We start from the raw sequence: 25,299 nt of genomic DNA on the forward strand, positions 1-25,299 counted from the left end.
AATTGCTTAAGACAAGAGTGACTGCTTCATTGACTTAATGCAGATGTGGGATATGAAAGATTCTGTTGTAAAGAGGATTGGTGCTCTCAATAACCTCCTTTAAAAACAGCCTCCTGAATTAAAAATTAAAAGGAAGTAAGAAATGTGGTATGAGAAACTGCAGTAAATGAGAAGCAGAATTTTAATGGATAAATGTAAAATTATTTTTCTAAAGCAAAACAACCTGATAACTGTTTAACACCACTGAACAGCAGACAAAAAATTATAATTTAATAAAAAGGCACTTGGCATCATTGCTAAATGAACTTTCTCCACCATTCAACAGTACTCTGTCCAACCTGACATGTTATTAGTAGAATAAGCTTCACTTAACCCTGAGATTGGAAGTATTGGGAGTTAAATATAGCAATTCTGATTATGATAAATAAAAAGAGATGGAGAGTAGCAATAAACTACTTTGTGTCCCAAGAGGATGAACACATATAAAGTTTATGGATCTGGCACACAAAAGAATGATCATGATTACAGCTGGATTTCATTTCAGTATTTAAATTATGATCTTTGATTGGACACAGACAATTTTCTGATTGGAAGAGTAAATGCATTCCAACTTTCTTGTGTTAATTCACTTATTAACCAATTCAGCAATAACTTTTCCAAATATATTCCCAATATTCAGCATGAATTTGCTGGGTTTGGTCAATTCTCCTGCCAGTGCATGTGGATATTCAGATATGGGATATGCAGACCTTCAGAATTAATTCATTTAGAACTCCAAGTGAATATTTGTGGAGCAGTTCTGCTATAACCTCTAAGAATAATTCACATTGAAGGTACAGATCCAGCTTGGGCAGAGTCCCTTGTGTTGTAGGGGTACGCTTGGGAGAATAGGAGGCTGTTTCCTGCCCGTACGCCTCAGCCTCTAAAATTGCTTATTAGAAGCACAAAGTATGTACATATGCAGGTATGTACCACACAGACTTCATGTATTTTTTACCCTCTTCTTTCCATCCTGGGATGAAAAATTCACCTGAGAAAAGTATTTTTTAATAGTTTCCGATGTCCTTTAATTTTCAGTCCTGACAAGGAGAATGAATGACAATGAGGAGAAAAGCTGCTTCCATACTAACGTTATTTCCTTACTATCTCTGTAATAACAAACCCTAAAGATCAATTAGATAAAACACACACTATTGCTGTTTCTGTAGATGCAGAAAAAACTTTCAGTATGACACCCCAAATTTAAGCATATGTCACACTGCCTTAAAAAAAACACCAATACTTTTAGCCAGAAAAACTGAGCTAGAAATGGCCTTTAACGGACTGTTTCCAATATTTTCATTTAGTTTGAAAAAGCTTCTACTAAATTTTTACCTTTTTGGCTTTGCTTCACAAACAGTGATGATCATGGCTCACCTTTGTATTGAGAGAGTTATTTGTGGAAAACCTGGGCTCAATTCTGTCTTGCCAAACAGCTCCTGAAAACGCAAGGCCTTGACCAAGTAAAACTAGACTGAAAAAGGTACTCAACTTCAAGATCAGGTTCATGAAAAAGAGATCTCACAACATTACTCTCCCCTCACCATCTTCTCCGAGCATGGAAAAATCCGCCCAAATTCCCCTAGTTCCTTTTGGTGAAAATCTCTGTAGAATTTGCTCCATTAATTTGAATTCATAGATAGTACTTCTCTAAAGTAGCGAAGATTTATCCAACTATTTTGTGTTTAAATATGGAGCTTGAAACTCTAATCACAATTTAATTTGACTAAATACGTACATACTTTATGGTCAATCATCCAGATCTTTTACAAGGTCCCTTGGCTTTGGAATTACTAAGTCTCAAATGGTACTATATATGAGCCTTATCTGACATGACATATATTGAAACAGACTGTGGAATGATCGCTTAGAGATGAGAACCTTGCTACAGTTTTAGTGAACCAAAGCTAAGAGGCAAATTATTCAATTATAGTAAATTTACAGTAGCTTAATATTTGATAGAAGTGGTTCTTCTATCATCAGAGCATCATATTGAAAACCCTTGAGCAGCAAAATAGCTCCGGATATGCTGAGGATGTTTTAGCCACTTATTAAGAAAATTCATCTATCTTGATCTTTTTAATTTTTTTTTTCTTGTATTTTTACTTTTTAAGATCACTTTGGCTCTTTGTTCAGTAATGGCTGAGATATATTTGGTGTATACATTAATGGTCCAATTTACCTTGGATAGCAGTGCACTAGAGGGAGGGAGACAGCAGTATTAGTGCAGGTATGCTATGGCAGAATTGTGGTTCTCTAATTAACCCATGGGAAGTAATTGCACTCTCAGAGTCTCTAAGGCAAAGACGACTGTTCTCTTTGAGTATAATACATTGAGGAATAGAGTCAATCCCAATTTTTTCCCTAAACTACTCTTCAGGTCACTGTTATATGTCTCCCCTTATAGATCTGTCCAAGTTAGGAAAGACTGTAGTAGTGAATTTAATCAAGTGAATTAGTTTTGTCAGGCAAGTGCTAGAGTTTCATGAATTTAAGTACACAGAAATTTATGGCAAGAATTCAGAAGCCTCTATTTTAAGACTTAATATTTTGTCAGTCCTCTTCTGAAGTCATATAATATGTTTACATTCAGTAGTTGCATTAGAGTTAATGCTTATGCAAATACAACAATAGCAGATTGCAATGTGTTTCAGCCCACCAGTTTATTCTGTATCCAGCAATCCAGATGCTCGTGTTCCAAAATGGAGGATGACATTGTGTACCGTCTCAGTGATGGTGCAGTTATAAGACATATTCCAGAAAATCCTGTATGGAGGTAACTACACCTGCTGGTGACAAAGGTGGGAACATCAGTTCCTTTAAGGCTCTTCTCCCAAGTTACTTACTGATTTTACTCTGGATGTGGAGGAAGTTTTGTGTGTGGCCAGGAAAATGTAACATCCTGGTCTTGGGTGAAAACATTTATTTAGCGGTAGTTATGCATGCTCCCCTCAAACGTCTGAGCATTGACATGGACAAATGGTCAGGCCTTTGTTCCTCTCCATTTGAATGAGCATTAAATGTTCAATAAAGGTTCACACAAGCAGTACTCTAAATTCAGTAATTTAAGTGAAAGTACACTTCTTCACAGAGGGATGCATAAGTGTTTAATAAAGATTGCTTTTTCCATAATATGTGCACCAAGCTGTACTTTAGATAAATTATCTGTAGTTAGAAGGGTACAAAGATCACTAAAAGGGAACAGCGATGATCCTAATTTTCATTGTTGTTTGATCTGTTGGCACATATTTACCCATCTAGTCACAGTTCTACTTTGGATTCTTACATTACTCCAGATCCATATAAACAACAACCTACTAGATTTAATGATAATACACTTAGAATGCTCAGTCATTTATCTTGGAATTAACTCTGTTAAATTTGCTTCTGTGACATTTATAGTAAGTTTCAGTGCAGTTTCATTTGATTCAGGTACTTATTTATTAAGACTGAACATAACAGGAGTGCTATAGTACCAAAGGTATGCTGTTATTCTTGGTGTTATCATCACTTATTAAGAAAGACCTTCATCTTTCTATTTCTCATAGTGTAATGGGCAATTTAAGATGGACTAAGCAAAAAGATGCTATCTGTAATGCAGAGAAGATGGAGCATTTCTCTAGCCTTTTAACCCAAGAATTGTCAATTTCTATCAGCAGTAGCAGGGCTTGACACTTAGGGTAGCTTGAACCTGCTTTGCATACTGTGAATTCTTACAACAGCAGCATGAATTGTGACAGGGGCTAATTAGCATTTCCACCCCCTCTATTCGACTCTTTTATTTTTGACGACAAGTGCCAGAAGCAGTAGAGGAAGTTTAACTAAACCTAGATTAAGAAATTAGGCTCCAGTTTTGGAAGTTAAAGAAGAAGATAGCTCTACATTTGTGGCAGGTACTTCCAACCATGTGTACATGTGAAAGCGATAATCACATCTTTATTCTTGTATGTTGAATGCACAACTGTTTGTGACTCTGTGATATTTTAGAACAATACATGCAGTGACTTCCAGCTGCCCCTTCAAGGTATCCATCCAGATCTCAGTGAAGCTAGTGACAGTCTTTCTGGTGGCTTCGGTTAACATTAATTTCTAGTTTTATGTACATAAGATAAAGCTGGTATTTCTGAAAAATGGAAATGGGGTATGACACTTAATTAACCTCCACCCAGTGTAACCATCTCCTTTTGACCTTTTCTATGTGCTATGTAAGCCTTCCTGAAATCAGGTGAAATCCCATAGACCAGGGACACATACATCCACTGGGGTCTAGTAGACTGCAACTAAATAGACTCCACTGAGAAGGGAACATACAACCTACGTTTGTTATTACTATCCCTACTAATTATTTATATTGTAGTAGCCTGTAACAGCCTCATTCAAAATCTTTGCCTGCTACATGCCACTCTACTTCCAAGTAATTCAAAGTCTGTTACAGCTTGTAGCATCACACAAAGGTGCAATGGTGTTCAGCAGCTAAATAGCTGAACTAAGAAATGGACAGATCTTAGCCCCAGTTTCATGCCCTTATTGCTGGATATGCTGCCTGACATATTTATATATTATGTTTCTAAATACAGTATAATCCTTGCACAAGGTAAAAAGAATATAACTTTGTAGTCTAACATAACAAACCACCCTGTCATGTACCATTGGCTTCTCTGACTGAAACATGATATTGCTCTTAAAATAACTATTGTGTATTTTCTCATTATTGTCTTGTGCTCACGATGTATTCATGTATTGCATTTAGATCAAACCTCTCTGCAACACAGGCTTTTTGTTCTGGGTTGTTACAGCTCCTAGCACAGGATGAGATCCTGATAGCTGATCAGGGGTCCTAGCACCAGTGCACCATGAATAACAATACAAGCAACGAAGCAATAAAGAGCAAGGATGCTGATGACAGCACAGGAAAAAAAAAAAAAAAGCCAGATGAATATAGTCTGCAAATGTTTTAAGTAGTGATGATAAATAGTTAAAAAAAAAAAAAAGTATAAAAGAGCCAGTGTTCCTATTCATGACAGCACTTATGCATGTGCTTAACATTATGTATGTGAAGAGACTCAAGATTTCAAGGATACTAGTCATATACTTAAAAATTAAGCTTCAAGTTATTGGAATACAGCCTTAATGAGGATAATTTAGATAGCCTAATATGCACAATGAATTAATCACCTGGCGGACTAATTATGCCTTATTGAAATGTTGATCCCAACTGTAATCATACCAAACTTGCAAAGCTGTTCAGAACTGAGGCGAATTGGAGGGTTCTCAGTGCAATATGTATGCAGAGATTCAGAGAACAGTCTGTCTCAAAGTTAGCAATGTTCCATGAGTCCTTCATGTCCACCGACTTTGGAGGATGGTTTTCATGTAGGAGGCTCAAAAGATGAAGGTTTATACTTTAGGAGTAAGGGGAGGGTTTCTGAGCACAAAGTTCAAGGGAATCGAATCAAATTGAGGGTGGGAAAAAGTGATGAAAGCAGTAGACTCTGATGAATTCCATCACCAGCTGAACTTTTGAGGGTCCCATCAAAAAAGACACTTACTGCATTATTAGTTTCAGATCAGTACATCAAGACGACAGATGCTCTCTCCGGTATGCTTCTCTGAGCAGGGTGCTTATTTTTAGAGAGATGTTAGGACGAAGATTTTACAGTAGGATCTTCTGGGGCTTGTAGGTATTGTAGGAGGTCACTTAAGGACTTCCAAAGCTAGTCCCTTTACATCTCTCTTTTGCATGTCTAATTTATTGCTTTGGTCAGCATATTCTAACTATGAATGAGGGAGCCATTTGATTCAGTATGTTCTGGCAAAAATCCAAGCATTCTGTGCAAACCTGACAAGTTAAACTTGTAACCTGAAGTCCCACAAATCACTACAGATGGAGAAAGTATGAGATATCTTTTGCTTTCTCAACTTAGACTGTTTTCTTCATGGGCAATAACACTAGGGACTTTTCAGCCTTTTGTTCTCTTTCCTTTCTGCTTTTTGATGTTGGATTTTACACTTAATATAAGAGATGTGGAAGGCAGGCCTTCTGCTTTTAGTGAGCAACATCACAAATACTGCTTTGGTTTCTACCTGACTTGTTCTTTAATTGCACAAAATTAAATAAAAGAACTTCCCCCCATTCTACATGTGTTTGGTTAATGTTCAGACACTCTTTTAAAAGCGCAGAACTTCAGTGCCTTTAGGATATAGCAATGCTTTATTTGGATTCAAGTGATTAAAGAGCTAATTTTCTTAGTGGGAGGTTAGTACATTTATACAGAGAAACTGCATTACAGGAATATGGATACATTTGAGTTCCACGGGGGCCCAGGGAATTCCAAATTCCCATCTCTCTGCTTGTAGCAGCAAAGACCATAAAAAAGAAAGAACGAAACAAAAAACAACAACAAAAAAACAAAACAAAACAAAAAAAAAACACTCAGTGTTTAGTATCTTCTGAGTCTGGTGTCTTCTGTGTAGCTGGAGACAGTTATGTTCAGTTTTCCCTAGGGGACTAACTTTTTCTGAAGTTGTCTGTTCGGTCCTTTTAATTGTAAAGTCATATAGTTAATTTCCTCTGCATTGATTTCAAATGATGCTGTAAATGTTATGTTCACATTTTGTTTCCATCTAAACAACTTGGTTGTTAATTCCTTTCAAAAACGTTGATTTTTTTCCAGGTTAAAAATTTGGATACAGGAAAGTAAAGATCAGAGCATAAAACCTGGGCAATACTATGTAGGTTTTGATTGTGCCATATAATTGTTCCCCGTTAAAAACAAGGCATTGCAACTCTGATATTATCCATTTTAAGTACATAGCAGGATTGTGGCAGGTATTTGGAAGGAGTATTTTTCCTATTTTTTTTATGCCCTACCAATTTGCTGAATTCAGTCTGAGAATGCTGTTCATTGTCCTGATAAATCAGTTGTCTGAATGCTTTTCCACAGTTTTATCTGGAATGGAAGTACCAAGACTTACATGATGAAGGGTTTGGTCTCCAGTCGTTAGCCAGGCAGGCATTTCACCCAAAGGAATGGAATTAATCAACATGGATTTCGGCCTGGATCCAGGAATTAGGATCCACATTTAAGCTCATAGAAATGTCATCTTCAATGACTACGTGGTTTTGGTTCATCTGAATGAATACTTCTCTTTGAGAACTGGTTCTTGTTGGATTATAACAAAGCCAAGTTGAAGTGAAATGTTTGCTAAGTGAAATGTGTGAACACCTTGAAGCACATGTGTTTTACTCCTTTTTCATTATCCAAGCACTAACCACTACATACTTAAAAGGCGTACATAGATATGATTGCTGCCCAAGTTGAAGTGAAGCATCTCCAGTCACCTTATGGAAAGTGTTATGCTGCTCCCCTGACTCTGGAGCCAATGTTCTGTGCTCTGCACACTCCTTCAGCTCATTGCCTGGTGACTTCTATGGGTTATGTGAAATAATGGAACTGCACTATGGAAAGGAATTTATTAGAATCATAGAATAGTTAAGGTTGGTAAAGGTCTCCAAGATCATCTAGTCCAACTGTTCCCCTACCACCAATATCGTTCACTAAACCCTGTCCTTAAGTACCATAACCAACCTTTTTGTAAACACCCCAGGGACAGTGACTCCACCACCTCTCTGGGCAACCTGTTCCATTGCCTGACTATTCTGAGAAGAAATGTCTCCTAATTTCCAACCTAAACCTCCCCTGGCACAACTTGAGGCCATTCCCTCTTACCTTATTGTTAATTATCTGTGAGAAGAGGCTGACCCCCAACTCCCCACAACTTCCTTTCAGATAGTTATAGACAGCACTAAAGTCTCCCCTGAGCCTCCTCTTCTCCAGACTAAACAACCCCAGTTCCCTCAGCTGCTCCTCATAAGACTTGTGTTCCAAACCCTTCACCGGCTTCATAGCCCTTCTCTAGACACATTCCAAGGCCTCAGTGTCTTTCTTGTACTGAGGGGCCCAAAACTGAACACAGTACTCGAGATGTGGTCTCACCAGAGCTGAGTATAGGGGAACGATCACCTCCTTGGTCTTTCTGGCTGTACTATTTCAGATACAAGCCAGGATGCTGTTGGCCTTCTTGGCCACCTGGGCTCACTGCTGGCTTGTGTTCAGGCTAATCAACCACCACCCCCAGATCCTTTTCCTCTGCACAGCTTTCAAACCACTCTACCCCAAGCCTGTAGCATTGCATGGGGTTGTTGTGGCCAAAGTGCAGGACCCGGTACTTTCCATGTTGAACCTCATCCCACTGGCCTCTGCCCACTGATCCAGCCTTTCCAGGTCCCTCCGCATGGCCTTCCTACCCTCCAGCAGATCAACGCTTTCTCCCAACTTGGTGTCATCTGCAAACTTACTGAGGGTGCACTCAATTCCCTCATCCAAATCATCAATAAAGAGGATGGGCCTCAACACTGGGGAACACCGCTCATGACTGGTCGCCAGCTGTATTTCACTCTATTCACCACCACTTTCTGGACCTGGCCATCCAGCCAATTTTTAACCCAGCAAAGAGTGTACCCATCCAAGCCACGGGCTGCCAGCTTCTCCAGGAGAATACTGGGAGACTGTGTCAAATGCTTTGCTGAAATCTAGGAAGACTACGTCATCCACATCATCCACCAGGTGGGTCACCTGGTCATCGAAGCAGATGAGGTTGGTCAGGCAGGACTTGCGTTTCATTAACTCCTGCTGGCTGGGCATGATCCCCTGGTTGTCTTGCACATGCTGTGTGATTGCACTCAGGATTATTTGTTCCATAACTTTCCCTGGTACTGAGATCAGGCTAACAGGCATGTAGTTCCCCGGATCTTCCTTACGACCCTTCTTATAGATGGGCATCACATTAGCAAGTCTCCAGTCATCTGGGACCTCTCCAATTGACCATGACTGGAGAGTCATATTCCCCTGCCATGCAGAAGGATGACTGCACAGGATGCCCCAAAATGAAAAACTGGCAGACAGTTCCCTTAGCAATCGGAGGGAAACTGGGGTGGTAGGTTCCACCTGCCACTGAAAAGCATTTTTTTTTCCTGGTAGAAATTCTCTTCATTCATGCTTAGATATTTTTGCTTTTCTCAAAGTGCTAGCATTGAAAATGTATTTGATTTATGATGAGTACGTTTTACAATGCATTTCTCAGGCAACAAACACCCAATTCTTAATTTTCCATCTAGCTGAGTGCTGGACAGGCAAAATTTGGCTAATTACTAACTGGGGTTTAAAGAGCTAAACAAGGGTGGGTACAATATCCAAGCAAATCAATTGTTTCAATACCAGTCTGAGCTCTGCTCTGGTTTTATAAGAATGATGTATGAAATAAACTCCATTACCTGGGGAAGAGACTAGCAAATACTGTAGATATTTTATATTGTTGTTTAAAAGCTGAGGTGATTAATGCTAGATCCTTTATTTTAGTGACATAGCACCGTAATCTGAGTTCAGACAAGTTGGTTTATTGAAGGGAAACCCTTTTTTGTCTGCATTCCAAGATTCAAAAGAAAAAAATACAGGCTGGGATTACAGCCAGACTGAGGAGAACTGATGTAGTCTGTCAGTAAGCCCTCAGGTAACAATATCATAATTTATAAATTCTACCAACAATAGGATAGTAATTAAAGATGTAAGTTTCCCTTTTCCTGTCCCTATTTTTGGCAAAATAGATTTCAGAATGCTAAACTGTGTGTGTGTGTGTCCCAAAGCAAGGATTTAAACCAAAACGGAAAAAAAAAAAAAAAAACGCTAAAAAAAAAAAACAAAAAGGAGAGAGAGACTATACATAAAAAAATGGGCTTTTTGCTTCTGTTATGACTTGCTCTTCTTATTGCTTTTTCTTTAATAGGCTGGTGGCATGTTGGACTTTCTGACATGCATCACTGCATGATCCAGAATTGCTTTCTTACAAAGTCAGATTGGAACTTTTTGTGATTTGTTTTGATATAAAATGAGAAATACCACAGTGGCCTAGATCTTATGGTCACAAAAAATCTAAAAATTTCCTTGGAGCATGTAAATTTACCCCAGTGAGGCAAACTGTCCTATATCTGTATTTAGTGTTTGGGCCATTAATTCAAATAATTTTGTCTTCTGAACTAAGAATGGGGCTACATGTGGGAAAGAGGAAGTTGTCTAATACAAAAGAACCTTCTTCCCCAAATTACACCAACCCTAATTATTTCATACTCTAAGAACAGTGTAGGATCATGTTGAAAAATACAGTGAGGTTATTGTTGGCAAATGATGACATTTTAGTGGCAAACAAGGATGCAGATAACAATTATGGTACCACATCATTTTTGTTGACACTAATTAGAGCATTTTCAATGCTTGTTTAATTTCTGCTTATTTTATTTGCCCTTGAGTTATGGTCATAATTTTATGGAATGTTTCTACAATGCCCAGGACAATGGGGCACTATTTGCTACTGGGAAATGAGGGTAGTAGTGTACTAATAAAAATAGTAATATTAATAATAAGAAATTAATTATATCAGTTTATACTGTGATCTTGTCAGTAGTCATGAGTTAAGTGGTGTTGGATTAGTCCAACACTTAAATGGCAGTTTGTCAGGGAACACTTCTGTTTAACAGATGGTACTGAACAAGTGCCCAAGCATGGTGTTAGGACATTGCATTGCACTAGGTTCCACCAGACATGAAATTGAGGTCTTGTCCACTTACATCCGTAAAAATTAAATATCAAAATACACAGATATATATGTATGTATATACTAAGCATAAGGCCTAACTGCCATACCTACTGTAATCTGCAAAAATACTTTTCCTGAGTGGTGGTCACTAGATCCAATGAATATGGGTGAAGTCAGTCTTCGAGATTCTTTCTGCCAGGTCTGCTTCTATAGTACCCCTGATTAAGGTTATTTTTCACCTTGTGTGTTACACTATTTAGCAATGTTGCCCTGTAGTATCCTTAAATAGATCCTGCATGTCACTCTATTTTTGATGAGTAGTGTATTCTTCCTATGTACAGATCTGACAGTTAGGCTGAACAATGCAGTGTTCTTCTTGACTCCATACTTAGCAATTGTTTTTCTCACTTTCCTTCAGGAAACACTGAATAGCAGGTACGAAAGTATTTGAAATGGATTTGAGGCTGAAAAATGTGTATCTTTCCAGGAGGGAAGTGACGTATTTGATTTTTACTTTTCCGTTTTGATTCTCACACCGCATAAATGTCAATAGTAATTTCACAGACTTTATCTGTTCTGTTCCTCTTGTATTGAATGTGATGAAGAAATGATGAATGAGGTTAAAAAGGAGGACAGTCTTTCCAAATGGATTTCCTTCTCTTTGGAAAAACCCTTTTCTCTCCGTTTCACACCAAAGGAAGAAAATCTGATTTTACTTTTCTTTTCTTCCTTAGGTCTTGGCAAACACTTCAAGAAAGAATTCAGATCTACCCAAATTTATATCCTGGTCACGTAGTCTTAGCTGAACCTAAGCAGATGAGCAAAGGCCGTTTGGATTTACTGTGCTGTTTCTTTGGCGGTTCTCCCCACCTAATGACCTGAAGTGTCACTGGTAAGTCCCCAGTTTAGAAACAATTGGGAGCACTCACTGGTGCATACATCCACCAGGATTACCTCTGCCACACGCGTCCCGCAAAAATTTTGTGCAGTGCAAATCACTCACACAATAAACAGGTAAATTTTGCTCCTAATATTTCCTTGTCCATGTGACTGTCTTCTGTGCTTTCATAGCCTCCAGGCAATATCCTTCAGAACTCATATATACATCTTTTTCTGAGATAAAGAAAAGTACTAATGATTATACTGGACAGTCCTTGCACTCATTACTGTACTGATGATACAAAAATACTTGTGACACTCAGATCCCCTTGCTTTGCAAATCTCTTAGCCCAGCCACTTAGCGTGTATGTAATATCAAATATTTGAATTTATGAAAAATTAAGAAAGAGTAGGAATGTGAGTTAGTTAACAAAGAAAACCCTAAACAAATAACTCATTGGCTGTAATTATTTAGAGCTCAGAAAAAAATCTAGGAACGGAATGAAATAAAAAATAATAGGTGAATTCATGAGGTCTCCTATCACCATGAATACCACCATGACCTCATCGACCTTCTCTCCAAACAGTGCTACTTACTCACTTCGGGATTCAGTTCACAATCGCTCTCCTGGCCTTTAATGGAATTGAGTGACTTTGGGGTATAAGCAGGGCATGATTATAATACCATAATGAACTAACTCCTGCATGTGTATCCCCTACCTTGTACTAGAGGGAATTAGAATGACCTCAGCTGTATGTCATAGGCTGCTAGTGAGTGAGCCCAGGTACATGAGGATGAGCTTAGTCTTAACACGGGAATATGTAGTGAACTGGGGGCTGGATGCATGAAAGGATCTAGGTCATGCAGCATATAATTTTAAGGTGCCTAACAGTTTAAAGAAATTTGCAGCCCCCATGTGAAGTGTCACAGACAACACATGAAACACAAAGAGTGAGGAACCTAGAAACTGGACCCTCAGAAACCAGCAAGCTTTAGGCATTGCATAAAGCAGTCATCAAACAAGGAGAAGCACAAGGCTAAATTCCACTCTGAGGTACTGGGAACTCTTGAGATTCCTAGCCCCAGCGGAACTGGGTACCTAGCATGGGATTAGACCCCCTTCACAAGCAGTTTCATGAATAGAAACAAATGCACTCTGCAAACTAAGCACTTGCATTTGGACCATTCTTCTGAGTGTCAGTGAACAGTTTTCAATTTTTTTTTCTTTGATCTGGAGCAAGGATTTTTTTTTTTTATTTTATTTTTTTCCCATCCAAGATCAATGCCCGAACCCTCAAACCACTTGGTTATCTGGCAATTCTGGATGGAGTTTTCAATTGCTCCTAGTGAAGAAGTTGAACACTGTATATATAATTAAAGATTCAGAATTTGGCAGCAGATGAGTGGGAGGTTAAGGATCTCAGCAATGCCTAAAAATTGGATTGATTTGCCCCAAATCTCTTCTTGGACCTAATCCTGTGAAACCACAACATTTGGAGCCTGTAACTAGCTGTATTTAAGTTCTGTAGTGTCTGTCACAGTGAGTCACAGTGAAGATCTATGAGCTATGCAGTGCAGTAATGAAATCTTAGATGACTACTGACAATGTAGCATACTTATCTAATTGATTAGCAAAGCCTCACTCGATATAATACTGTAGGTGTCAGTAATTTAAACTTTATAGCTGGGTAAACTGAGGAACAGGAAAATACAGACAAACAAAATCACATGAAATTTTCAGAAAACAATGAATACATGCCAGGTCCCTTTTGTTAGTATGTCTCTCTTTTTCATTTATGTTAAATCGCCTTCTTTGCTAAGTGCATGTCTCCAGGAAGGAGAAATGTTCCTGAAACAATGGCTATTGGATGCCACATAAATTTGTAAAAGCTTCTCTTTCCAAAGGTCAAATCCTCATGGAAGTAAAGTCAAATTACTCTGTGTTTTAAGTGGAGGTTAGTTAGCTCATGAAGACAGGAGTGTTTGCAAGATACCCAGTCCTGCCCATTTTCTTGCTTTAAGGCACACACCCATTCCTAGAAATGTGTTCTCTCATGTCAGGAGCTCTGGTCTAACCATCCCAATATATAAGGTTATGAAAGGATTTGCTTAAGGCGTTTTTATTTTTATCCAGGCAAGCACTCAGGAGAAGAAGAGGGAGGTGGTAAGGGGGAACAAAATGATCTTGGATTTAGCATAGATGAGAAATGTGAAAATGCATAACTCTCAAATGCTTGTGCTTTGGGAGACGGTACTGCTTCAGTTCAAGAGTGAGTGGAAGAAATAAGTGATGTGCAGTTTCTTGTTTATAGTGAATTAGTACAAGAAGAAAAGTGTGGGTAAAGGATTTGACAAATATGTTTGAGAATAATCTAATGACTGGACTGGACAGACTATGAAGCAAGATGGCATGTGCCTATCTTTTCTAATAAGGAAAAAAAAATGAAGATAAGATGAAACATTTATCTGTTGAAGGAAGGTTTCTGGGAAGGCTTCTGTCTGAAACAGTGGCTGACAAAATTTGAATCTGAACCTCACAAAGTAAATGCAAAGGAGAATAATGCAAGGTCAATGCATTTTTCCAGTTTTCATTTCAGCTATCTGGGCAGGCAGTGATATGTTAAAACCTTTATTTTCATTCAGTGTTAAGTGAATGTGCAGCTAGAGATGCACCAAAATGATGATATTAAAGTAAAAAAATATCCCTTGGGAGCATGCCTCTGTACCTCGTCATCCCCCTAGCATAGTTAGAACTTCTGGCCAACAAGGCCAATCTATAGTTATTATATCTCTTTGTCTCTTTTCATAACTCCTAATAGAAGCACTGTTGTAGCTGCTGGCTAGAAAATTAGCCAAGTGCACTCTCTCTGTCTGTCTCTCTCTCTTCTCATCAGATTACTGGGAAAATTTAACAGTCTCTCTTCTTTTTTCTTTGCAGGCTGGTAGCACACTGGAGGGGCTTAGATTGAACCAGTTTAACTCTCTTATATCTCGTCTAGTCTTCACAACTCTTTGTGGACACATTCTTATTCTCCGCCTTAAGGGTGAAAGAAAGGTAGAGTGTGTAGCTCCTTCCAGATGGTGATTTGGGAATGTTGTTTGTTATGAGAAAAATAGTATCTAAAACAGCAAAACAGAGAAGAAACCACAAGACAAATTAGTGATCTATGGACATTTTACTGAGGAGCCTTTCATTCTGGGAGGTTTAGCTACAGCATTACCATTCAGATCTATGGGGAAGTGCACAAGCATTTTGGCTAGAACAGATAAGCCAAAGACTGCATACTTGAACCAGAATCCCTTTTTGTTTTGGATGACTGTACATTCTGTTGGCATCAAAACAGATGTAAAAAATAGGAAGCATTCTTCATCTTCTTTGGAGTATAAACATAGACCAGGAGATGTAAACCATTTCACCTGTTAAGACATTCTGTGAAAGTCTGTCTGCCATTCTCTGCGGAAAGATGCTTTGAAGAATTGGGAAGCTACAGAGAGACTTTCCTGTCTCTTCTGAAAAGCAAACCAAACACTTGTGGTTGGAAGGACGAACACAGAAAAGAGCTCAGGAATTAAGTATATTTTGACTGACGTAACAAAATGGGAAACAAGAGGGTCATATAGCAGTTAGAATAAATAATACCTTAATGGCAAGAAGAAGAAAACTGACAAGCCCTACAGCCTTCAGAAATTAAGCTAAGCCTTGGCATTCATGTTTAAGAAGATCACACCTCTAAAACTGCTTCTTTTTTAGTTTAATATGGAATCTTGCTATAAATATATATGTATATTTAATATTTACCGTCAGCAGAAATTCACAAATTATACCTTTATATATGTATATGTACATGCCAGATCACAGAGGGCAGACCTGTACTTCCGAAGATCTGAGAAGAGGAAAAGCAATAAAAATGACATTTCTGTGAAATTTCTGGTCTGATTCTACACTTACTACATCCATTTGGGCAACAAAGTTCTCAAGCAATTGGGTATCAGAGCATCCTGATCCAACTGAGGGGTCCACAGACCTGTTTCATCTAGTCGGCAGATTTTCAGTGGCTACACACAGGCTCGAGTGAGGAAAAAATAGTTGTTACTGGCAGTCTGTGAAATGCAACAGTTACTAAGTACTTGCTGGGACATCCACATGCACTCAGCAACATAGACACCCACTCATCTGAGAGGTTAGGGTTGCTACTGCTTGTGCCTGGATAAAGGTGGCCATCACCTCTACAGATGACCCCAAATGATTTCTAGCCCAAAGAATTAAGGAAGTACACTAAGGAAAAGCATGGGAGCAAGCAGTTCCTTTACTGAAGAAGATCTTGATGGACTTTTTTTAATGAAATTTAGTTTTTTTTGAAGTGTTCATAAGTTCCCCTTAGTTCTCCCTGGGCCAGTGGAATGTTGTATGGCATAGTGACAAAAGAATGGTTGAAAATGAGTAAGTTGAAGTGCTGAGAGGCAAGAAGTCTGACATTCTTTGCTCACTGTATTCACTGGCTTGATATCTGAGGTTGGACAAGGCAGACCCACTTTACTCATCTAAAAGGTGGGACTCATATAACAGTACCTCAAGCGAGGTGTTGAGAGAATTATTTAATTAGTGTTACTAAAAGACTTCAAAATCTTTAGCTAGATAATATTCTGAAAAGTATCATATTTCCTTCAATAAAGATTGCTTGCCAACTGGGAGTCTGCATTTGGGATTCAGCATTTCCAGCATTGCACAATGCAGAAGGTATATAAAAAGGAAAAAGAAAAAATATTTTAAGAACAGTTAAAAAACAACTGTTTTTTAAAGATTACATTATGTCTGTGACTGTGTAGGTCTACTACACCACTGAGGAATCATTGAAACAGTTGTAATGCAAGCTCAGCATTTAGACACACAAGAACAGTGAAAATAATATTCGTTCCTCCTATGCTTTAGAAACAGTACTCTAAAAACTCTTTCTAATGTGAAACCTTTTTTTTTTTTTTTTTCCTTCCCTCATCCCCTGCTACAAATTACAGTTGAGCTGAATAATGAATGAATGGAGCTGATGTTTCCAATAACAAAAGAAAGCAGGTGAGATGATAATTGCCCTTGTTTTCAAAGCTGTGTTTTGAAACACAGGATTCTCACTCAGGATCATGGGCTGAATGAGACACATTGAATTGAGAATATAGGTGGGGAACCCACTAAAAATGCAGACCACAATGCTTTGTGTCCAAAAATAAAGAATCAGTTAGGAAAATTAGCTTCATTATGGTTGTGGCTTCGAACTTGGGTTAGGAAGATAAAGCCAAGAGCAGAGATGTGAGGAACATCATCTTAACCTGGGCTTTGGCCTCTGCTGTAACCTTCAGCTTTAGCCTTCATCTAAATGGCTCATCTCTTCCTTATCCCACAAGTCTTACTCATTTGCTTGGCTACTGTCTAGGGGCTTATTTCCCTTTCCCAATCTTTTCGTTCTGCCTTGTTTTTGTACTCCCAAGGTCATTTGGTGCTACTCCTCCCTCCATGGTGTCAAGAAGGCCAAAATATTCTCCAGCCATAGCTGAATTTTCTAGTCATCCACAAAAAATATCCTGTGTTATTAGGTCAAAAAGTTCTGTTGGCACAACAATATAATCTTACATTTTTTTCACCCTCGGCTACCCACCTGGCAGCTGGTATTGGTATTTCAGAGGCAAACATGTAACTGCCATATGGAATGACTTCCTAAGGGCCAAATCCTGCTTGCATTAGTAATGTAAACAGTGCCATTAACTTCACTTTAAATTAATGCTGTTAATTAACATAGTGTTATTTTTCTGTTATTAGTGGTTCTTTTCAAAAGTCATTAAAAATCAGAACAGCAAACCAATGTAATAATATTTAATACATGCTACAAATTACTTTAATTATGGAGTAGCATTAAAGGTGGCTAAAAATACATTAAATATTTTCCTCATGTTATTTTTACAGGTATGAAATGCCGTGGTTGCCAGAGGGCAGTTATATTATTGCAATTGTAGGACAGGTTCATGAGACTGTCATACTTTTAAATTGTTCTCCACACTATATAAACTTTCAAAAAGAAAAAGACCAGGTATTGAACTGATTTTTTAAATGTTGACAAGGTACTCGATTTCAGTTTTTAACATTGTTGCCTATTCAAAAAGCACTTCAGACAGATAAAGGTTATATTCATCCATCTTTCAGGAACTACACAGTGGGGTTAGCATCTGATGTCAAATGCATATGCATGTTTGTATGCCTCAGTATTGTACCCAAGCCACAAAACAAAGTCCCAAATTAAATGAAAGAAAACAGAATAAGGTATTGGATTTCTGTACAGAGATGGTCAAGAAAAGGAAGAACTAAAAGCTAAGAAATAGAAACATCTAGTACTGTCTTCAACATGACATTTGGAAACAAATATTGCAAATTCAGTAAGTTTGACAAAGGTTATCAGAAGATAAAAATCACACAGAAGAGAAAAACCTTAAAGAAGTTAAAGTTTTGTTTTGTTTTGTTTTGTTTTCTTCTCAAATTCTACAAAAATCTACCTAATTAGAAGGTTGTGTAGGATCATCTGTGAAGAAACATCCTCTTCCGGGTCACATATGTGAACATTTTCAGTATTGCATTATATTCACCTTGGTTCCTATATTAAAAAAAAAAAAAAAAAAAGTTACCCAATGCCCTCTAAAACTATCAAGAAGAAAAAAGGTGATTTTGGTCTAGCTAGGAGGTTCTGCAGATAGGCAAGAACCATGCACACTGATGAGAGTTTAGGAAATCTGCGGCAGAAATGTAGAGTAGTTTTGCTGGGACTCTCTGGACTGCTGAACAAGCCATGGATTACATGGGATAGCCAGATGAACAACAGAATAAGATGCACTGACTGATTTCTATGGTGAGCTCAGAGCAGATTTTGAGGGAAATCTTGGGAGATGAGCTGCCAAACCTCAGTGTGTCCTGTTTATATCTTCAATGGAACGTGTAGATCAAGACTAGTTCAGTGACAGCTTTTTATCAGAAGATTATATGTTTTACATATATAACCAGCCAAGGGTATATATGGTATATATGGTATATATGGTATATAAGGTAGATTGGTTTATTTAAAATAGCAAAATATTCAGTTCCTCCTTTGATATTAAACATTATCTTCATGGTTACAGGTGAGAGATGCACATGTCTCAAATTTAAAATTTATCTTTTCCTCAGATAATGTATAAAGGGAATTTCCAAGGTTAAGGGTACTTCCTATGTGTTCTTAGCTGATTACAGTTTTACGAATACAATTTTAAAAGGTGTTTAATTCCCAGTGAAATCATCAAAAATTCTCATCTACTGTTTAAAAGACTGTTTTTCAAATAGACATTTATTTTCAGAAGAAAGAAACAGCAGCTCTCCCATAACAAATCTATGAGAACAATCCAGTATTATCAACTTCCTCCTTGCTTTTGCTCAGAAATCCAGGTAAAAATTGGGAAGGTTGTTCTATAAATAAGCAAGCAGAGGTTAAAGCAGTACTAAAAACATAACAGGAGACTTGGCTGATGGTGCTGGCTCACTGATGTTACACGGACAACAGATAAAATCCATACAACTATTTTCCGTCTGTCTCTCTGCCCTGCCAGCTTCATGCCTTACAATGTGTCCCTCATAGGTCGGTCTTTTCTTTAAGCATCTTACAGAGTCATATTTCAAGGGTGGGAGGGTCTTGTAGAAAATTACACTCCATTCAGTGTGGACAGCCACAATTTGGTAGCATTCTTTCAATTTAAGAGGGTTAGGTACTGGAACTCCTCAAGAGAGAATATATTTGGGTGGGTAAGGTTTTCATCTACCCCAGCACACTCAATAAAACCAGCCAGAGAAAGCGTTAAGGGGATTTCAAGCTACATCTTTATCATAGGTTAGTAAGGTGCCAAAGGCAAGTTTAATCTATCTTGTGATTCAAAAGAGGAATGACTCAGATGAAACAGACTATAAAAAGGATATTTCTTCGTTACTCCCACACAGGACCCTATGGTTCTCCTGGACTCCTCTGTGTCCTCTTCACTATGAAGGGACTTGTGTTTCCAACAGCTATACTTTCACCCACAAAAATTGTGTTATTTTCTGTCTTCTTTAAGCCCCATTTCTGTGAGTGCTTATATGATGTCACAACCTGTTTCTGCCTAGGATGGCAGTACAGAAGGTTATTTTGGGTAAAACCGCTGACAGCAGAAACTCTCAGTGGTGTTGTCTCCCCCACAAGTAACTTCCTTTTTCCTATTCAAACATCCTTGTCTGCTCACTCCGTTTTTTCCTCCATCCCTTCCATTCCCAGGCTGGCATCTGCCCTGGGATCTGTAATAACGCTTTTGAACAGTATGTAAAGTTATAGCATTATAATGTTAGAACTTTTGACATTCACAGAGCTTATTTACATTTACAAACATGAACCAGAGAATCCCACAAGCCCTGTGAGCTACCCTGGAGAAGTAAGTGTTTATCAGGCTAGCCTGTTTTACAGATGATAAAACTGAGACAGAAGCTTTCCTAAGCCTGACTGAAGGCTTTGTCCAAGACCAACTGGTGAGTTGGAGATGAAAAGAAGAGGATAACCCAGGAATGACTCCAGCAATGTGGTCCCTGCACCAGTCAACTATTTCAAAATGAATATTTTTTTTTTTTGGCTGTGGAATTTGAATCTCTCAAAATCTGATACAATTTAAACTACCATGTTCTCTAGTGATTTCAAGAGGCTAAGCTTTCTGATGTTTTCCAGTATTCCATAAGTGAAAACATCTCAGGGCTCCCATTTACCTGTACAGTGACATTTTTTCCCTCCTTTCCAGCAGGTAGAAACAGTAACAGAGCCAAGAAAGAGCTATTCCTTGTTGAAGTAATTGAGGGCAACAGGTACAAGAGCCCAGGAGTGTTCAAATGCTAACAAGAATGTATCAGGAATACATAGAACACATAGCAATTCACAGAAATGCAAGGGTGTTGAGCTCTTGTGAGTGTTGTAATATATTACGGGTAACCTAATGACCTAAATTAAACAATTCTTTCTCTGCATTTATTAATTCTGATGAATCATCTTTTTCCAGGTTCCAAGAATACACTGGTTTGCAATTGAGATTCATAAACGGTGCATGCCACAGGCAGTGGGTGACTCGAATTCAGTTTCTATATAACTTCCCTTTTCAGTAATGATGGACTGAGGAAATAGTACCCAGAACCTGTGTAGGAGGTCTAGTTTCTCTTACGGCTTTGAGGCAAACTAAGTTGCAAAGTCAGCAGTACCAGAATCTAATCTTTCTCATGTTATTCAGGACTTGAAATCTGTGGAGATCTGCTGGCTTCATTGTTTTTCTTGCACAATTTCTACCACTTGAAATGGTAGATGCCCAGCAATTGGCAGCTTTGTACATGGATTTTATTCATAACGTGTTTAGAATATCAATTTCATGATATGACAGTTGCATCTTTTTCTCTTTCTTTTTCTTTTTCTTTTTTTTTTTTTAATTTTTTATTTTCTGGTGCACAAACAAGGGATTTTTAGGTGCTATTCTGAGCTTCACTGGCAGTTTATTGTATAGCTTACAGAAAGTTTTTCATAGTTTCCTTTCTGGTAAAATGGGATGGTGTATATACACATTTACACTGCAAAGAAAAACTCTGTGAAATATAATTAATTTATTACAAATCATGAATCTTAAATGATATTTCCCTCCAGAATGTTTATTAATAATATTGTTACATAGCTCAGCAAGGATTTCATGAACACTCCTTTTACATTTTGTGCCTCTTAACAAACACATCCTTGTCACTGTCATCACTATCTCACACTTCCTCATTCTCTTCTTCCAGTTTGCAGTGTTTTATATATACTAAAACCCATATGCTGCCATTAGAGACCTGAAAAACATAACTCAGATCATTCTGATATGAAATGTTCTAAATGAAAGAAAGGCTTGAGGAAAAGGAGGAAAATGAATGAATGGAGGAGACAGATAAGAACAGCTATTCTGAATGGTTCTCTAAGTTCTGTAATAACAGAAGAGAAACACTTCTCATTTTCCAGAATCTGATGCCTGGTTCATCTCCAGTGAACTGCACCTCGCTCAGCTTTCCCATCAACACTGCATTACTGTGTGTGCAAATAGCCTAATGGACTGAACACTGGCCAGCAACTCCAAGGGTGTCCCGCATGTAACCCTCCAACATGAGGCATCTCACAGCTGCTCCTGACAACAAGTAAGGAGAGAAAAATAACAGGAGGAAGCAGAAATAATGTCCATATTTGATTTTCTGTTGTTTTTTTTTATAAGGTGATATTAATATTTGGAAATACACCATTTGCTTAAAGCAGAGTGAAGAAAATTCAATAGAACATGTTTTGAAATCTGAGATTCTGTCAAAAATGAAAAGCATTATGAAATTGGGTGTTTCTTTCAATAATTTCATTTAGAGAAACAAAACAAAGTGAAACAACAACAACAACCAGGAAACTGTTCTGATTATGTCAAAACATCCCATTTCTACATTTTTTGAATGAAGCACTTAGATTTTTCACTTGAAAAAAACAAACACCTTTTTTTTTTTTTTTCTTTTTCCATTACATTCAGATGTTAAATGTGTTAACATTAAAAGTGAATACTAAGGAAATTCAATATTTTGAATAGCCTGATATTATTGCTTTTTAATTATTTCACTTCATTGAGAATTTGAAAACAATTTAATTTTTACTGAAAGTCAGAACTAAATTTTGTATTCTTAAAATCCTTTGTGAAGTAAAATATCTTTTTTCTACATAGAGCTAATGTAATGAAAGAGGAAAATGTTGTCAAAGCCTGATGAACAGTAGAACAGAGTAATTGTTCCTCTGAAGTTTTATCGGTGGAGAACCATTCAAGTAGGGATATTAGACCTGCTGTAACTTGTTTTCCAGGATAATGAGAAGCACAGGAGGGAACTTAGATTTGTCTCAAAGAAAAAATTTACAAATCTGGTCACATTTTATGGCAAACTGAGCATGAGTTTTGGATTCTTTATGAAAGCTTATTGGAAGTTTATGTGAAAGCAAGTTTTGCATTACATACCACGTCCATCCAAATGCTCTGGTTTCTAACCTCAAAGGTTAAAATTTGTTTCCACTGGGTGGAATTTGATCAGAGCTGAATGAATTCTTGTCCCTGTTTTTCTACTTGTCCTTTCTTCTTCCACCAGGTCTCTTTTCTGGTAGTGGTATCTGATACTAGTGCATGTCTATTTCTGGGTGGAAGAACCTTCTCCTACCTGCAGCCATCTGTATCAGACTTCCCCATATCTCTGCCTACCTGACTCTCCAACTTTTTCCATATGCAACCTAAAAATAAAAAAATGAAAAAGCTTTGTCTTAATTTTCTTGATTTCCTCACCATCCTGCTATTAATATATATATATATAAATATACTATTTATGTGTATATATATATATATATATATATATACTCTGTAATACATTATTTAACACAGTAAAGCCTTTTGGTATAGCATATATGTGACAGGCATTATAAAATTTCACATTGTATTGTGAATGATGATACTTGAAAAGACTAATTTGCCTACATTCTTCCTTTCAACCTCTGTTTCTTTATAAGCAGAGAATGGATCAAGCTTAAGGAAAACAAGATTCATTTCCTTAAAAACCTCTAAGCTAATACATTGTTATTTTTGTTACTGTGGTTTCTCTGAGAGGAGAGGCAGATGGATAACAATGTGGGCACTCCTAAAGCAAAGCATTTTCAAAGCAGGACCCAGATCAATGGCTGTTTTCTGCCCCAACTCTTCCTCTTGCTTTTTCCATGTGATTCATGACAAACTGTGTGAATCTTTCCACAAAAGGAGGAAAATAATTTTCCCATACTGTGAAATTTCACTTCTCTCAGAATGTGATTAGATGCGGCTTCACTCTGTATTAAACACACATCAAACCTCATGGTAAAATCCAGACTTAACAGCCAGCTGCATGGTGTGAACACACATACTCAGTATTGATATTGTTTACTGTAAGGACAACTGAGATTTGTAGAGAGTGTGTACTTGGGCTGCACCATACACAGCAAGAGTCACATATTTCAGGCAACTATATGGATGTTCAAAGCCAAGCACACGCTCCAAGTACATTAGATTTCATTCTTCTGCCTGCTCCATGCTCTCAAGGTCATTCTCAATACAGCCATGTAACCTGATGTGAGAGTTGCGTATCAGACCATGCTTTTCTGCCCAAGTCAGCCAGACCAAAGAAAGGTGAAGCAATGCAATGGCAGTGGCTTTGACTGTCCCTTCATCAGATCACACAAAGAGTGGGAGTTTCAGCAGTGGGGAATATCCCTAGGCTGGGTGCAGGTCACAGTTTGTGCACATGAACAGAGAAAGCTCCTGTGTACATGGAAACCTTTGTACCAGTATGTTGCATCTATGCATAGGTCCTCTAGGAATCAGACAACTATTCTGAAAACAAATGTAATTTCTGATGTTACAAATCTGCCATCCAAAAATTTGAGTCTTTTCATAACTTAAAAAATGAAAATCTTCTATTTTAAATGCACGATAACCAATGTGTGTTAACTAAATCAGTCTCCAAGGTCTTGTCACTAGCTAGACTAACAATCCAGTATTCTTTTATCAGTCTTCACAATAATGGACATATTTTCAGCTTTCTCAGGTCAGGCATCTTATCAAAGAGAACTCTGTGGCTCCATGCAGAGCTGCAAGTGATTCTTAGCAGCTTTACCCTACAGTACATCATGCAGGGACTTGTGCTACATTCCCCTGGATTATGGACTTCATCAGAGTCTTTAAAATGAAGTAGCTATCCAATATATGTAGGCATCTCACAGGCAGCTAAAACTTTATTGACATTGGAGAACTGCATGCATTTATTTATTAAATAAGAAAATGCCTTATACACGTGCACATGAACACATGCACTCACACATGCCATCAGAGAACATGGGGATAAAGAAATCTGTGACATTATCACCTGAGATGGAAGAGGCGAGGGAAAGAGAGTTCTATGCATCACACTTATTTTACCCCTGTTTTTCATTACGTGGATAACCTTAGAGCAGTTCTTGTTAGCATTTAGAAAAAGGGAAAAATCTAGCCTCCTGCAGGGGAGCTATTATTGCTAGAATGTACTAGCATTATCTTGCTTATGGGGGGGCATATTGTTTATGCAGTCTATTTATCAGTGTAGGAATATATCTACCAATATAGCAATATCTCTGCAGTAATGGCATACAAGAATAAAAGAGTTTTCATGAATAGAGAGTTCCTGCCTGTAGCATGTACATCTGAGATACTAAAGGATTATTTACCTATCATTAAGATATGGATTTTTTTATCTGGTCCAGTTTTTCTTGCAGCAGAAATCATATTAAACTCGCTAGCTATTATATCTAACATCCATTGGGCAGCTTTTCATTCTAGGTAACCTAATATAAATGAAGAAAATAAATCCACGACAATTTGTTGAGCCGTCTTTTTCTCCACCCCCCCCGTCTTTTTCCTGAATTAAATTCACATAATAAAATCCAAGGGTTGCATTTCACTCACATCCACTTCAATTAATGTGCATGACATTGTATGAAATTTTTAACGGAAGAAAAAGCTAAAACACAATATTTTTAAACCATTGTGTAAGGAAAAATGCTGCATACAACACAATATGCTTATATGTCACACAACAGTCAGATGGGCTTTAAAATTCAGTGTGA

At 37.8% G+C, this 25,299-nt stretch overlaps 1 long non-coding RNA gene across 1 annotated transcript; it reads left to right on the forward strand.

The window, feature by feature from the left end:
- Positions 1-3,699: 3,699 nt before the first annotated feature.
- Positions 3,700-15,342, forward strand: LOC125183539 (uncharacterized). The gene is made up of 3 exons (XR_007165716.2): positions 3,700-3,932; positions 11,424-11,581; positions 14,508-15,342. It is a non-coding gene; the product is annotated as an uncharacterized lncRNA (long non-coding RNA).
- The last annotated feature ends 9,957 nt before the right edge of the window (positions 15,343-25,299 follow it).

This window comes from Anser cygnoides, chromosome 5, assembly GCF_040182565.1.
Source record: "Anser cygnoides isolate HZ-2024a breed goose chromosome 5, Taihu_goose_T2T_genome, whole genome shotgun sequence".
NCBI lineage: Eukaryota > Metazoa > Chordata > Aves > Anseriformes > Anatidae > Anser > Anser cygnoides.